The following is a 14690-nucleotide window of genomic DNA, read 5'->3' as shown; positions in this document are numbered from 1 at the left end:
CCTGTAAACCTGTGGATCAGTTCAACCCTACTGCCTAGGCATTACGAAATATAAATAAAGGAAAAAAAAAAAAAAGAGTAGCATTTACAGCCCTGAATAAACTGACCAAAGCTAATGATTACTGCAGATCATGTTATATAAAACATCTAAGACATGGTATAAACATTTTGTTCTCAAAGCAGTTCGCAATAATGTCCTGTTTGCTTTAGACTATATCACATGCACACTCCTTTCATACAAATACTAGTAACGTTCAAATGGAGCTATTACATTTTGCAGATCTCTATACCAAGATGCCAGAGATGTCTGCACCTCCTTGACCTAAGGAACCTATTTATCAAGCCAAAATCATAAAACAAAGCAAATTCTTAAGGTGCCCACACACATAGCGATGTGAGACAGGCGCCCGGCATCCCGATCGAAGGGATGCCGAGCGCCGCGAGCAGACAGCCACGGGGGGGAGGGAGGGTTAGGCTTAGGGCACCCGGGTGCCCTAAGCCTAACCCTCCCCCCCCCCCCCCGTGGCTGTCTGCTCGCGGCGCTCGGCATCCCTTCGATCGGGATGCCGGGTGCCTGTCGCACATCGCTATGGGTAAGGCACCACCCCGGGAGGGTTAGGGTTAGGCTAGGGGGAGGGAGGGTTAGGGTTAAGCACCCCCGGGGGGAACTTAGGGTTAGGCAGCGGGGAAGGGGGGTTAGGCACTTAGAGGAGGGATTAGGGTTAGGCACTTGGGGGGGAGGTTAGGGTTAGGCACCCCTTAGGAGGGTTAGGGGGTTAGGTTAGGTTAGTAAGTACTTACCTATCGACGATCGTGATTTCCAGCACTGTCGGGCTTCCGCTGCCGGGCTTTTGTCGCCAGGCGCTGCCGGGAATCATACCAATTCCTATTTATTAAAGTGCGGGTTTTTAGAAGTGGAGATGTTGCCCATAGCAACTAATCAGATTCTACTTAGCATTTATCTAGCACCTTGTAGTAGATAATAGCTAGAATCCACTTCTAAATATACCCCTTAATGTTCATACACAATACATTTTGGACACTGGATTATCAGTACCCATTAGCTTTTACCATGTACAACATTCTTTGCATTTAACTGTAATACGTCCAGACACATTTACATACACATGCATTATATACATATATATATATATATATATATATATATACATACACACACACACACACTGTATACAGGGATGTAGAGAGCTGAACTTCTGTATTTTTTTGTTGGGGGGGCGCAGCCTAATCGTGGGACGTGTAACCACATCCTCCTTAAGTAATGCTGCACGCCTCAGCCTACTTATCATTTATCTAGCATCTTGTAGAAGATAATATAGTAGCTAGAATCCACTTCTAAATATACCCCATAATGTTCATATACAGTACATGTGTTGCAGATACTGGATTATCAGTGCCGATTTGCTTTTACCAACTACAACATTCTTTGCATTTCCTTAGTTTTGGGTAATATAAAATTGTTACAGTTGCTTCAATGTATCCCAGCATAATTATTCCAGCTATTAGCACAGATAACAGAGATGCTATTGGACAGAAATGGTAATATAGACCATCTACTAAGAATCCTGATTTTACAGCATTTAAAGGGATATTTATCAAAGTTTGGAGAGAGATAAACTTGTGAGACCTAATGTACCAACCAATCAGCTTCTAACTTACATTTTAAAAGCTGTGTTTGAACAATTACAGTTAGGAGCTGATCGGATGATACTTTATCTCTCACAATTTTCTCTCTCCAAACTTTGATAAATACAACCATAATCCCATAAGATGTTTGTGTTTGGAATGCGAGAGATATACATCCACCACATACATTAAATGGAAAAGACTTAACAGAGAAGTCACACTTGCATGATAATCAGCCATCATTTCTTGTTTATGATACTGCACATTGTATTTAGATGGGGCATATGTTAGATTTACTGTAAGGCTTTTGAACATTTTCTCAAACATTTAAAAGGTTTACAACTAAAATTAATGTTTGTGTGCCAGTATGCTCTCATGTATAAAATATTGCTATTAATTAAGCAGGTGCAAAAGGGTTCTACTCTCTTCATTCTGAGAATGAAAAACAATCTACTTCTGCAGAATACACCTGGCTTAATAATTATACATCAGACCTGCGGCAACAAGAACAGGGTATTCTTTGTCTATATACCAAGCCTCCAATATTATAGGAAACGGAGCATTCCAAAACAACAAATCATTCTGAGGGCAATAGAGCGATAATTCCATCAATACTGCCCTGTACAGATGTGATAATTATTTTGGTAGTTTCATTACAGAAAATAAAGGGAATTATTTATGAAAGACTAACATGTGTTGTTGCCATTTTGTTTACGCTTCAGGACAGACCAGAAAATAGATCTAAAAAAAGCTAAAAAAAAAAAAAACCTATTTCAAATTTTCATGTAGATATCCAAAAACTGACATTTGTACATCATTATACAGTTTTACAAACTACACTAATTCTCCTTTAAAAAAAGAGCGGTCCGCTTAGGAAGCTAACCACCTGTCCCCAGATGTAATAACGTGCGCAGGTGTTCGATGTGCAGGAATCCTGCCGTTTGGACAGCAGTATGTTTCTTCCCTCCCACCCTGCCGATGTTAGGAGAAAGCTCTCCTTACACATTGCAGCTTATCATGCGATACCTCTGACTGATCAGTTCCCTTGACAGTTTATAAATTATATTGTGCAGAAAGAGTAGCAGTAATATGTATGAAGAATGGAATGAAAAAATCCTCCCTACCAGGAGAATCAGCCAAGAGACAGCTGCCACAAAGGTAATTATCTTCTGAATGGCAAAGGTCAGGGTATAGCGGATATTGCAGGCATAGTTGCTGACTTTTTGGGACTCCCCTATGAAAGATCCTGGAGAAAGAAGTCTACGGCATTTTGCAGTAGGAGGCAGGACCACGAAGATGCTATTCACAGATATAGGATAATAGATATGAATTGACAAGCCTATACATATATTAAATATGTGATATAATGAGGATATTGTAAATCATAATATATAGTAAGCCAATCCCAGGGAGATATATACAGTAGATATATATGATCAGTGGTATCGAACACAAGTTTTAACACACTAAATTTCTTTCTGTTTTCTATGTACACATTTCTGTTCTGTTTGACTCTTGATTGTATTTTAAATATTTTGTCAGATTGGTAACTCCATATGATATCATTTTAATTATAAATCAATAAAGATAAATGAGTTTTAACTGTGAAATTGAATGCACAGTGTGGGTTGAAGAAATAGTGCACCACAGTTATACTCTACTTTTTTCTCTGTTTCTTTGATTTACGTATATAGAGTATATGGTAGCACCTCAGTGACAGGACTTATTGGCATATAATAACTCCTGTGAAATATTGCAGTCACTATAGAATTACAGGTTGAGTCTCCCATATCCAAAATGCTTGGGACCAGGGGTATTTTGGATAACGGAATATTCCGTATTTTGGAATAGTTGCATATCATAATGAAATATCTTGGGAATGGGACCCAAATATACATACAGAATACATTTATATGTTATATACACCTTATACACACAGCCCTACAGGTCATTTTATACAATATTTTCAATGATTTTGTGGCTCAAACAAAGTTTGTGTACAGAAATTAAATTCATTTATGTTTCATACACACCTTATACACACAGCCTGAAGATAATTTTATACAATATTTTTAATAATTTGTGCCTTAGACAAAGTTTGTGTACATTGAACCATCAAAAATCAAAGGTTTCATTATCTCAGTCATGCCAAAAAAAAAACGTATTTTGGAATATTTGGATATGGGAGACTCAACCTGTATCCACAGTAAGAATTTACTCTATTAACTAAATCAGCAACACACAAACACTATGAGCCGACAATATCTATATTGTTATTATATTCACAATACTGCTGCGGGATCACCTGTAACTCTTGTATGATCAGTTCCCTTGACAGTTTATAAATTATATTGTGTAGAAAGAGTAGCAGTAATATGTATGAAGAATGGAATGAAAAAATCCTCCCTACCAGGAGAATCAGCCAAGAGACAGCTGCCACAAAGGTAATTATCTACTGAATGGCAATGGTCAGGGAATAGCGGATATTGCAGGCATAGTTGCTGACTTTTTGGGACTCCCCTTTGGAAAATCAAAGGTTTCATTATCTCAGTCATGCCCAAAAAAATCCGTATTTCGGAATATTTGGATATGGGAGACTAAACCTGTATCCACAATAAGAATTTACTCTATTAACTAAATCAGCAACACACAAACATTATCAAAATCCTGGAGAAAGAAGTCCATGGCATTTTGCAGTGGGAGGCAGGACCACGAAGATGCTATTCACAGCAAGTTGAATCATCACAGCCACATCCACTTCACAACAGAAGTGGATTTGAAGGTCGTCTCCTCTACCTACCATGGTCCCTAAAATCCTGAGTCTCCCAGATATTTCAGGAAAGTAGGCAAGTATGACCTCAAAAGTGCCTTCCCCAATTCTAGCTTTAAGGTGTAAAATCTATATTAATTACTAACTACATTACTCTTTCTTGCTTGTATCTTTCTTTTCAGTGGTATCTTTATATCATCAGGCAGAGATGTTTATTTTCCTTAATCTGAAATTAAGGGTCCCATTTAACAACAAAACATAACCCGTTTTAGCACACCTTTAGATGGCAAGAGCAATAGGGTACCCATTGTTGGCAATGGTAACCTGGCAGCAGCCTTTCTGGCTTCAGCGCAGCCTTCCAGGCACTGCCGAGTCCCCGTCATGTGAAAGAGTCATGCACATGCGCAGACTGACCGTTGTGCATGACATAGAAGCCCATCGCTACAGCCAACGAGGACGCCGCCGCTGGATCTCAGTGGCGACCTATTTGTAATGAAGAATACCAGTGGCATATTCGTTTTAGTCACTGCAATACTAAACGAAATATGCTGCTGGTATTTAGGTAAGTTGATAATTGGGACCCTATATCACAAAGCTACACCCTAGATACTGTATATCCCATGCAGACCACAGAACAGCTGTGTTGTACCCAGGGATCATGAGCATTTGGGCACAAGACCGAAAAGAAAGCTTTCTAGTATTTCCTAGTAAGCCAGTAAATTAAAGTCATCTGATATCGTATTTACCATAATGATCAGAAACTCTGCCTTTTAAAACCTATTTTAAAAAAACAGAACAGCATGTATTAAAGCTACACATTTTCTTTTAAAGGTATGTAGGGGAAAACCAGGATAAAATGTTCTGAACATTTCTTCTTATAATAGTAGAGAATCTGCACAAAAGCATTTCCTCTTAGGGGGGGGACTGAACAAACTTCTGTTCACACCAACTAAGCTGTTTAGGAATGCCAGGGGTGCAAGGGGTTAGCTATGAAATACACAATCAGTTTAAGCCTTTGGTGTATTATTTCACAGACCCACCCACTTTAATTAGAGATTTATAAGGACAATTGTGTGACCACTTCTATGTAATGCATCGTTGGCGGGGAAGGATTCTCAGTTTGCGGTAGAAGAAAACGGGTTTTGGGAAGCGGGGGCAATCTGTAAACCTCAGGCAAGTTTTCACACATTTTATTTAATTGTCTAAACAAGAAACATTACAGGATTTTTTTTGTGATCTACCTGCATGCAACAATGAGCCTGAAGTCATACAGGAAACTATGGTTTGTGTAAAATAATAGACTTTGTAAGTAAAAATAAGTAATAAACACTGAAAACACAACTAGGTCTGCAAAAGCAGCATACCAGGATAGCCAATATATATTTTACAATTACTCACTGCTTTATTTATGGAATTGGACCCAGGTGAGCAACTGCGCTTGAGCGGCCAGTAATTAGCACAGAGGGAGCTGTAGCATTACACGCAGTCTCCTGCGATACCCCCTTGGCAAATACCTATGATGCTCGAAAATGGATCGATCCGGCTGTTTTCGAAGTATTTACCACATTTTAGTGGCGCAGTAAATAGGCCCTACAGTGTTGCAAGCAAACTTTGTAATACATAAATGAGAAATTAGGTTTTTTACTTGGTCATCAAAAAATCAAATTTGCCTAATGGACCAGAATTTCGGGGAGCTCTCCAAGACTAGAAAGAGAGAGAGTAGGCCAGCCTCCCACATCCACTCATGTCCCCAGAGAAGTGGGCATTCTGCGGGCTTGACGAAGCGCTGTCAATGCATGAATCTGGGGACCAGAGAGCAACACCTCCAGTTCTGGAAGTGTTCTAATGAACCTGGAATGAGGCATTGTAAAAGGAAGCCAAGCACCAAAATGGAGAACAGTGAACTCTGTCTGCTGGGTGGCGAAGCAGCGAGAACAAAGCCTTGGAAGCCAGGCCAAAAAGGGCTGACCCCTTGGTAACTGAGTACATATGGAGAAGCCAGGATTACAGTGGGATGGGTACGGGATGCTGGCAATCAAAATACTGAAATAGTAGTAATCTCCCTGACTTCCTGAAGAGCCTAGCAATCTCCCTGATAGCTCCTTACCCCCATTATGAAGCGGTTGTATATAAATAAATAAAAAAGAGATATATACATTCAAATGGGATCATTAGTATAATTTCCCTGCATTGGTTATGAGGCACAATGATCCCTTTTGCTACATTCATTTTCTGAAAAGTATCAGTGTGTTTTCATCAATGAGCAGATCTTAGATTTTACTAACTGCTTTGGGGCTCATTTACATTTGGATGTAAGTCAGGTTTATGACACGCCTCTCAGATGTAGCAGTACACGCCCACTTTACCGCCACGCTCATAGGTGTTGCTTTCACAATCTCCCTGAAAAGATTTTTCAAAAATAGGCAAGTATACCTTCAGGTGCCGGCGCTGGGATTCTAAAAGGTGTCAGGATTCTGGCGGCACGATTTGTAAGCCCTGGCATCCCCTGTGCCAGGATACTGAACATATCCCGATTACAGGATATTTGGGAATTTGGAAAAGGAGCGGCAACCTGATGAGAGCAAGGAAGGTAAGTCTCTGATAGGAGGGGGTGCACGGTATTCGGCTCCGTTGGGAGTCTACACTGATACATCACCTCCCCAGACAGTGACTGTCCCCTCCGGTACATATTGCAGGCAAGCGCCTGTCACCAGGTGCACTGCTGGCACATACACCCGGAGGAGGACGTCCAGTCTTTAGAGCAATCCCAGCCAGTCAATCATTTGCCGTACTCCGCTCCCCAGAAGATCTCTCCCGGGCATCGTACACTACAATACTACTTAGACCAGTGGGACGCCGCAGGTCCACAGAGACACATACAGTGACAAATCTCTCAAATCACCACGGTCAACGTGCTAGGTTTCTCAAATCAGCCCTCAGGCCACTGTCTCACCCTTATGTGGGATCAAGACACTCACCAATGTGGATGTACCATTGTTCAGTTTACTCAATGTCCCAAAGCATGTTACATGCAAGGGCTGAAAAACTTTTTAAAAAAGTGTTGAACTAGGGTACCCATTTTATCTTTGTAAAGATACACCACTGTACAGAAGCATACTCCTTGAGATACGGAGTTGAACTTTTTATTCACAGTATTTATTTGCTTCATTGACAGCATGTGATGTTGACTGATTGATGGCAGTAACAATGTACAGTATTTCATTTTGAAGTAAAGTTTTCTTATATATATCTAAAAGTGAGTCTACATCTGAATATTATATACAGTACATACCTTATACAACCCATTTACTTACTAGAAAAACAATAGGAACTTGTTCTTGGCGGACAATAATAAGTCTTTACAATAAGGGACATTCTGAGGTGTAGCGCTTGGGTAAACAAATTTGCACATGATTACAGGATATGCACAACTGCCACTCTAGTAAATATAAAAGGTCAAAGTTGACCCTCATTTACAGTGTGCCTCCTGAAGGGAGAAGGTTTACGGAGCATAAAACAAGTTAAAAGAAGGGCTAATATCCCATGTCAAATTGTCTGGGCATTATAAACTTGCAGTTGGTGTATGTACCTAAAGATACAGCTCTAACAGTTTTTTTTACCACTAAACTCCGACATGCCTGTCACTGTAAACCCAACAGATTATAACACACTTTAATACATCCTCCTGTCTATCCTGTTTGAAGCCCAACATTCCTGCTTTAATGATCTGTCAGCTAATCGAAAATCCTGACCCTCAGTAAGGTGTGAATAACCAGCAAAGACAATCTACAAGCACCTCTAGTAATCTGTCACCACAGTGGTTGCTAATAAGTGTTGCAGAATAATGAGACTGAAAGTTTTGTAATAAACATGAAGGAGAATAAACCACGCAGTGTTTAATGTGCTGGTGTCGTTTCCCCTTTAAGATTTTATAATTCAGTTATGGATGTTCCTATCCTATAGGATTGGTTAGGGGGAGGAGTTAGTTGCTGCTAGGCAGTTTAACTACCTCTTTGTTCTGGTTCCCCTCCCAACTACCCTATTTTGTTGGATGAGTTGTGTGCTTGGCAGTAAAGATCGATTTGTGGCTGGTTAAGGTTTAGTTTAGGTTAGTGGGTGCGCTCTTCTTCTCATGATGGGATAGACAATAGGCCAATTGTCCTGACCGAGAAATGTCTACACCACCTGAACAGATGGGTTCTCTTATTGGGAGAGTTGAACGCCAATGTTTGATTGTGTGGTCGATTGTGATGGTCATGTCCATCCTTTAATGCCTCAGTTGGTCAGTAAAATTTGACATTATTTTAAAATGCCAGCACTGTTGTCTGTGGGGCTGATTAGGCATTGCACGCAAGTGCAATGCTGAATGCAGATTCCCGTTTATGCTAATGTGCAGAATGGGTCCTGTGTGATCACACGCAGAACCTTCTATATCTCTGTCTTATTGACAGGCAGAGGCATTTAAGGTGTGGGTGCGGCTGGCGTTCCCGAAAACAGGGGCGTGTCCGCCCAGTTTTCCAGGAGTGGCAAGGCCAGGGGCTGCTTCCACAGATGCAGTTTCCTGGCCTTGCAAGCCCACACCGATGGTCACGATGGTGATCCCAGCCTGCAACCTCTTAGTGAGTTTAAGACCATGCAGGCCTATGCATCAAGCTGTTTTTTTTTTTGCATAAACTGCATTTTCTACATCATTTTATGTATTGTATCTATGTACTAATGGTACAATGCAGGAGATTGCACAGAAATATCTGGTAGGGTGCTAATTAGCACTTCAGATCGCAGTCCCCATTATTATCAAAGGGGACTACGATCAAACCCCTATGTACCAAACTCCTAAAGCGAAGCTTTTCAGAGTCTGGCCCCAGTAATTTACAGCATCTTCGGATGGTGAAGTCTCTCACGAAAGGCAATTTGCCAGGGATATAACTCGCAGGGATTACCGCAACTGCTGTCCCTGTGAGTTCCCACTTGTATATAGAGGGGAGCTTTTCATTAATAATGAAAATATCCCCTGCGATATGGATACATAATAATTGCGGCTGTTCAGTGATTATTAGTGCATAGACCCCCATATCATCACACCATCAATGGTAAAGGTGGATTGTGTGTGTAATCAACGTAAACTTGTGACCAATTGTGTCCGTATATATATATATATATATATATATATATATATACGGTCCTCATGATGTGTATAATACCTACTCCCGGCTATCACCACATTGTATGTGGGACTGACGCGGCCTGACCAGCGTCGGCCTGTATTGGTGTCCAGCAGCAAGGTGTGCGAGACCGACAGGATCCTGGGACGTTGTTCGGAGATTGCCTGGTGGAGTATTTTAAAAAGTTCATGTGGTAACCAGCCCACACCGTTTTTTAATAGTTACGAGCGCATCTCAGGGAGTATGCGTCTGTACAGTGGTGTATCTTTACAAAGAAAAAATGGGTACCCTGGTTCAACACTTGTTTAAAAAGTACCATTGCATTGATTTTTAAAGTGATACTATGTCAAAATAAATAAGCGTTTATTTGCACTGTGGACCGCCCCCCTTTCTATTTTATAATAACAGATATACAGACCTGGACCTTGGTCTTTTACAAAAGGGGAGCTGCGGTCCTTAGAAAAAGTAGCAGGACCTGGTGATAAAGGAGCTTTGCTGGACTCAAGTGATACTAATTTGTGTGTGAAAAAAAAAAATATATATATATATATATATATATATACTGTCGAAGCTGGATAATTGGCTGAGACAAGACAAGTTTAAAATTGTATCGCAGCGACGCCATCTTGCGACTGGCCGCAAGACGCCATTTTAGAAAATTAGATCGCAAGACGCCATTTTGCGAATGGCCGCCTAAGCGCCATTTTAGATAAACTTACACTTTAGTACATGTGGCGATATTACTATTAGCAACATGCGATTGCATCTTTCACCATTTCTCATACACACATTAATACGCACAATTGCGCTGTTAACTAGTCGCATATTAGAGAATGCATAAGACTTTGTATGAAATCGCTGTTTTATTAGCTTTATGCGCACGCATCTGCCCCAAGTTAACTAGTGTTCTTATATCAAACCCCGCATACTCACACATTACATATTCACACATAAGGTTTAATAAGCTTTAAAGTATAAGATTTAAGTTGGTTCAGTTAGTATAAATGCTGTGAAATAAAGATATTTGACAACTAGGGTTTTATACATGCTAAGAAAGCCGTGTTTGGTTTCGTACTGATGCGTACTCTTTCAACAGAATTCTGGTACTATCGGTATGGAGATCGCATCATGCATTCTCAACTAATGGACCGCAGAGACTTCAAGCAACAAGATGTATAACTGTTAGGATGTTGCAGGGGGCGGGAGGGCAGAGACCCCCAGTTGTTAGAGGCTGGGTGAGTTTATTTGAACCAGCCTGTTAAACTCTCTGTAACAGATGCTTCCTCCCTGGGAACCAATGACATCAGCAACAAACTTCTCTATTGTTCGGTCTATTCTGGGGGGGTATAAATATGTGTGCTCAAACACTGGGTTTTTAGTCTTCTTGCTGAATGCTGAATGACGACGGGGTTTCTTGCTGATGCCTATCATCTGGTCTGGAAGCGCGGTGTATGTATACTGTACTTGGGGTCTGTATAATTCCTTTGCGTCTAATTGTGTCTGGATCAATAGCGTGTAACTGACTGTACTTTTTACTTGGATAACACTTTGTGCTTTGGAACCACACGTTCCAAGTCTGGAGTCTTTTATTTACTGTATGACTGCGTACGCAAATTAGCGTCATCCTCAGAGGTTTATAGGTAGGATTTTAGAAGGTACAGGCAGGGGTATATAGAGGTTCAATTTCAATATCGTTAGTATATATATATATATATATATATATATATATATGTTTAAGTTACAAATGATGAGGCAAAGGAAAAATAAATCAATCAAGTATACCGTTTACCGTACAAGTGCCATGAAAGTAGAACCTTGTTTAGTGAGTTTTCTAAAATGTACTGTACCTATGTTGCAACTTTTTCCAAGACAGTAATTATAGATGTGCTAAAAAGTATTCTAGCCACACAAAAAAAAAGTGAAAATGCCCTATGGTTCTATTAAATAACTTACCATGTGTGCAATGATGAAATGCCAACACAAATAAATGTAAATTATATTGCTCAAAGGCATGTATGTCTTGCATTTCATAAAGTAATTTGAGTAAGGGTACAAAATGTACTTCTCCACTGAAGATTTGATGTAGCGCAGAAGAAAAATAAAATGTATGCTGTAGACGTTTCGGTCACTGACACAGTATCATAACTACCTCTGTCAGTATGAATGCAGACTGCTCATTCCAATCTAATCTGCTGGATTATGTTTGTAGAACTCCATGCAGATGGATTTATTTTACTAATATACTTCAGATTTTAGCCCTCGGAGAGCAGTGCCCATGATGCAATACCTTTTGTTCCAGAGTATCCAAGTGCCCTTTTCAAGTAGCTAAGCATATGAAATTGGAGCAGGATCATAGGGCATTGCTGCCTGGTAACGTGTGCTTATGGAAAGCAAATTTCAGCATTAGTGAAGAGCAGTTTAAATCAGATTGATCATTTATTTAATTCGATGTATCACTGACCAGTTACACTGCAAAACTCTGGAAATGTGGTCGTATTTGATCATTTATACAGCAACAATCAGGGCTGCTATAAGAAATTTGCAGTACAGATGAAACAGGCAGGGCCCCCTTTCATCCTCCCAACCTCCAGCCTCTGACGCGGGATGCAGATGTCCATCTTACCAGGAAGTCTCAGGCACTACATGCTAATATTGCTCAACACTGCACATTAATATTCTACTGCAATACATCCTACCATTACTGTACACTGCACTGCAATACATACAAACAATTGGCCTGATTCAGCATGGATCACAACTGCAACAGAGTATACAGATCGATCGATGGTGTGTACTGCGCAGTGCACGTGCATGAGTTAGCATTGCGATCACTTTGCGATCACGCAAGAAGAATAAATGCCATCGCAGAGTGAGAGACAGGCTGTGAGCGTTTGGGGTATGTGACGGGGGAGTGGTCGGAGAAACTAAGGCGTGTCTGGCCGTTTGATCGACGTTGCATGGGCATGCATAAATTGGCCACTCAAACGGCATACGCAGCTTGAGTACTCACTGCGTGCAACAAGACTTGCATTTTCTGCGCAGGTCAGACCTGCTTTAAATGTGCATGTGGGGGCCGATTTTACTCTATATCCCCAAAGTATACGCAGGACTGCAAGGTATTACGGATGTGATATAGCGGTAATGGGCATCTCTATGCTGGCTGTGCAACGGCTTTGCGATTGCATTCATTAGCATATTTTCGCAACAGACCACCGTGCGATTACAGAGCTGTGATCGCAATAGCGATCCATGCTGAATCAGGACCCATGTTAACCGCACACTAACATTGCACTACACTACACTCTACCATTAGTGGACAGAAATACTGCACTAAACTACCCCTTACTCAGTAGTAAAATTAATTTCTTACTGGTACTCTGTGCGTGCAGGAGGGGGCATGGCCATGGGGCAAGGGCTGTGTCCGCGCGACACGCCCCTAATTCTCAGCACTCTGAGGAATGCACAGCACTCTGGGAGCTGCTGGGGGATCCGGTCTAAAGATCTACAGTAAAAAGGTCGACAATGTCTAGATAGACACCAGATGTTAGACAGTCAATAGGCCGACAGGGAAAAATAGTCGACCGTGACAAAACGTTGACACACTAAAGGTCGACATGTAAGAAAGTAGATGTGTACAAATGATCAACAGAGTCAATAGTCAACACTTTTTTTAGGGTTAGGCACTTACCGCAGGGTTAGGCACTTACCCCGACGGTTACGGTAAATTTACTAAAGGTCGATTTGCTGCTCGATTTGACGAGTGATTTACCACTTCTCAAATCGACTCAAATCAACTGCAGTGAAAACTGTTTTTTCACTGCATTTACTATGATTTGATTTGTTTTGCAATTTGCAAAACAAATTTGATTTGAGTCGGTTTTGAAGAGTGACTTGCAGTTCGATTTGACATGTTCATGTCCAAATCGAACGGCAAATCACCCTTCAAATCCCCGACACAACGAACTGCTTCATGCTTTCACTTTCAGCATGAGCAGTTAATTCTCACACAGATACATTCAGACATCAGTGAGATACCTGCATGTATCTGACTGTAGAAAATGACTAAAGAGTTAAAAATTAAAATAAAAAACGTGAGGTCCCCCCCAAATTAGAACCAGCCCCGGACTGCTGAAACCCCGGTCTGGTTGACTAAGTACAGGAAAAATTTTACATAGGGTCTCCCTGTACTCAGTACAACCAGCACAGGGCTATGGGAAGCAGTGCTGGTTCTGGATTTACAGGGAAACATTTGCGTAGGGTCTCCCTGTAAATCTCCGAACCAGCCCTGGACCCTTTCTAACGGGGGACTGATGCCACAGCCAGGGGAGCCCTATCACCAGGCCCCCCAGCCGCAGCATCAGCCCTGACCGTTAGTCAGCCCAGGCCAGGGATCCCTGGGGAGTTGGAGACCCCTTCAAAATAAGGGGTCTCCCTCTCCAGGGCACCTGTAGCCTGGGCTGATAGCCTGGGGCTATCCCCGCCACCCCTGGACGGTGGGTGGCGGGTTGATTGTGTGAGTGATGTGTAAAGATAGGTAAAAATAAACACTGTCTTTACAGTAGAACTGCAGGTCCCAGCAAGCTTCCCCCACATGCTGGTACTTGGAGAACCACAAGTACCAGCATGTGGGGCATTAAGGGCCCACTGGTACCTGTAGTTCACCTGTTAAGAAATGTTGCAAGAAACACACTCACACCTTACACAGTTTAAGTTTAATACATACATACATACTCACCTATATTACCTCGAGTGCTCCCCTTGTCCAGTAGGCATTGATCGATTAAAATAAGTAAACAAAAAAGCTGACCCTATCCAGAATGATTATTACTACCCGAATGAAGCGCTCAGACATGGCTTCTTCCTTTGAAGCTGCGTGTCTGAGCGTTCATTGGCTGAGAGAGGTCAGGCCCTGCCTCTCAGCCAATGAACGGCTCCTCCATTCAACTCAATGGTGGGAGCCCCCTGTTACAGTGACTAGCGGCATGCAGGCAGCTGTTGGCACCCTTCTCATAGGAGAGCAGAGCAAAGTCTCCAGCACTGCTCTGCTCCATTCACAATCTGTGACATTGTATCTATTCAAGGCCACCTGTTCCTCTTTCTCCTCTGCAGGGG

The 14690-nt window shown here is 41.5% G+C and overlaps 1 protein-coding gene across 3 annotated transcripts in view; it reads right to left on the bottom strand.

Annotated features, from left to right (window-relative positions):
• The window catches only part of MRTFB (myocardin related transcription factor B), a 450704-nt gene that overhangs the window by 193548 nt on the left and 242466 nt on the right, over positions 1–14690 (bottom strand). The window lies entirely within an intron of this gene.

Source organism: Taudactylus pleione, unplaced genomic scaffold (genome assembly GCF_031769625.1).
Source record: "Taudactylus pleione unplaced genomic scaffold, aTauple2 ptg000149l, whole genome shotgun sequence".
Lineage (NCBI taxonomy): Eukaryota > Metazoa > Chordata > Amphibia > Anura > Myobatrachidae > Taudactylus > Taudactylus pleione.
Note: the sequence above shows the minus strand (reverse complement) of the source record. Positions and strands in the feature narration are given on the sequence as shown.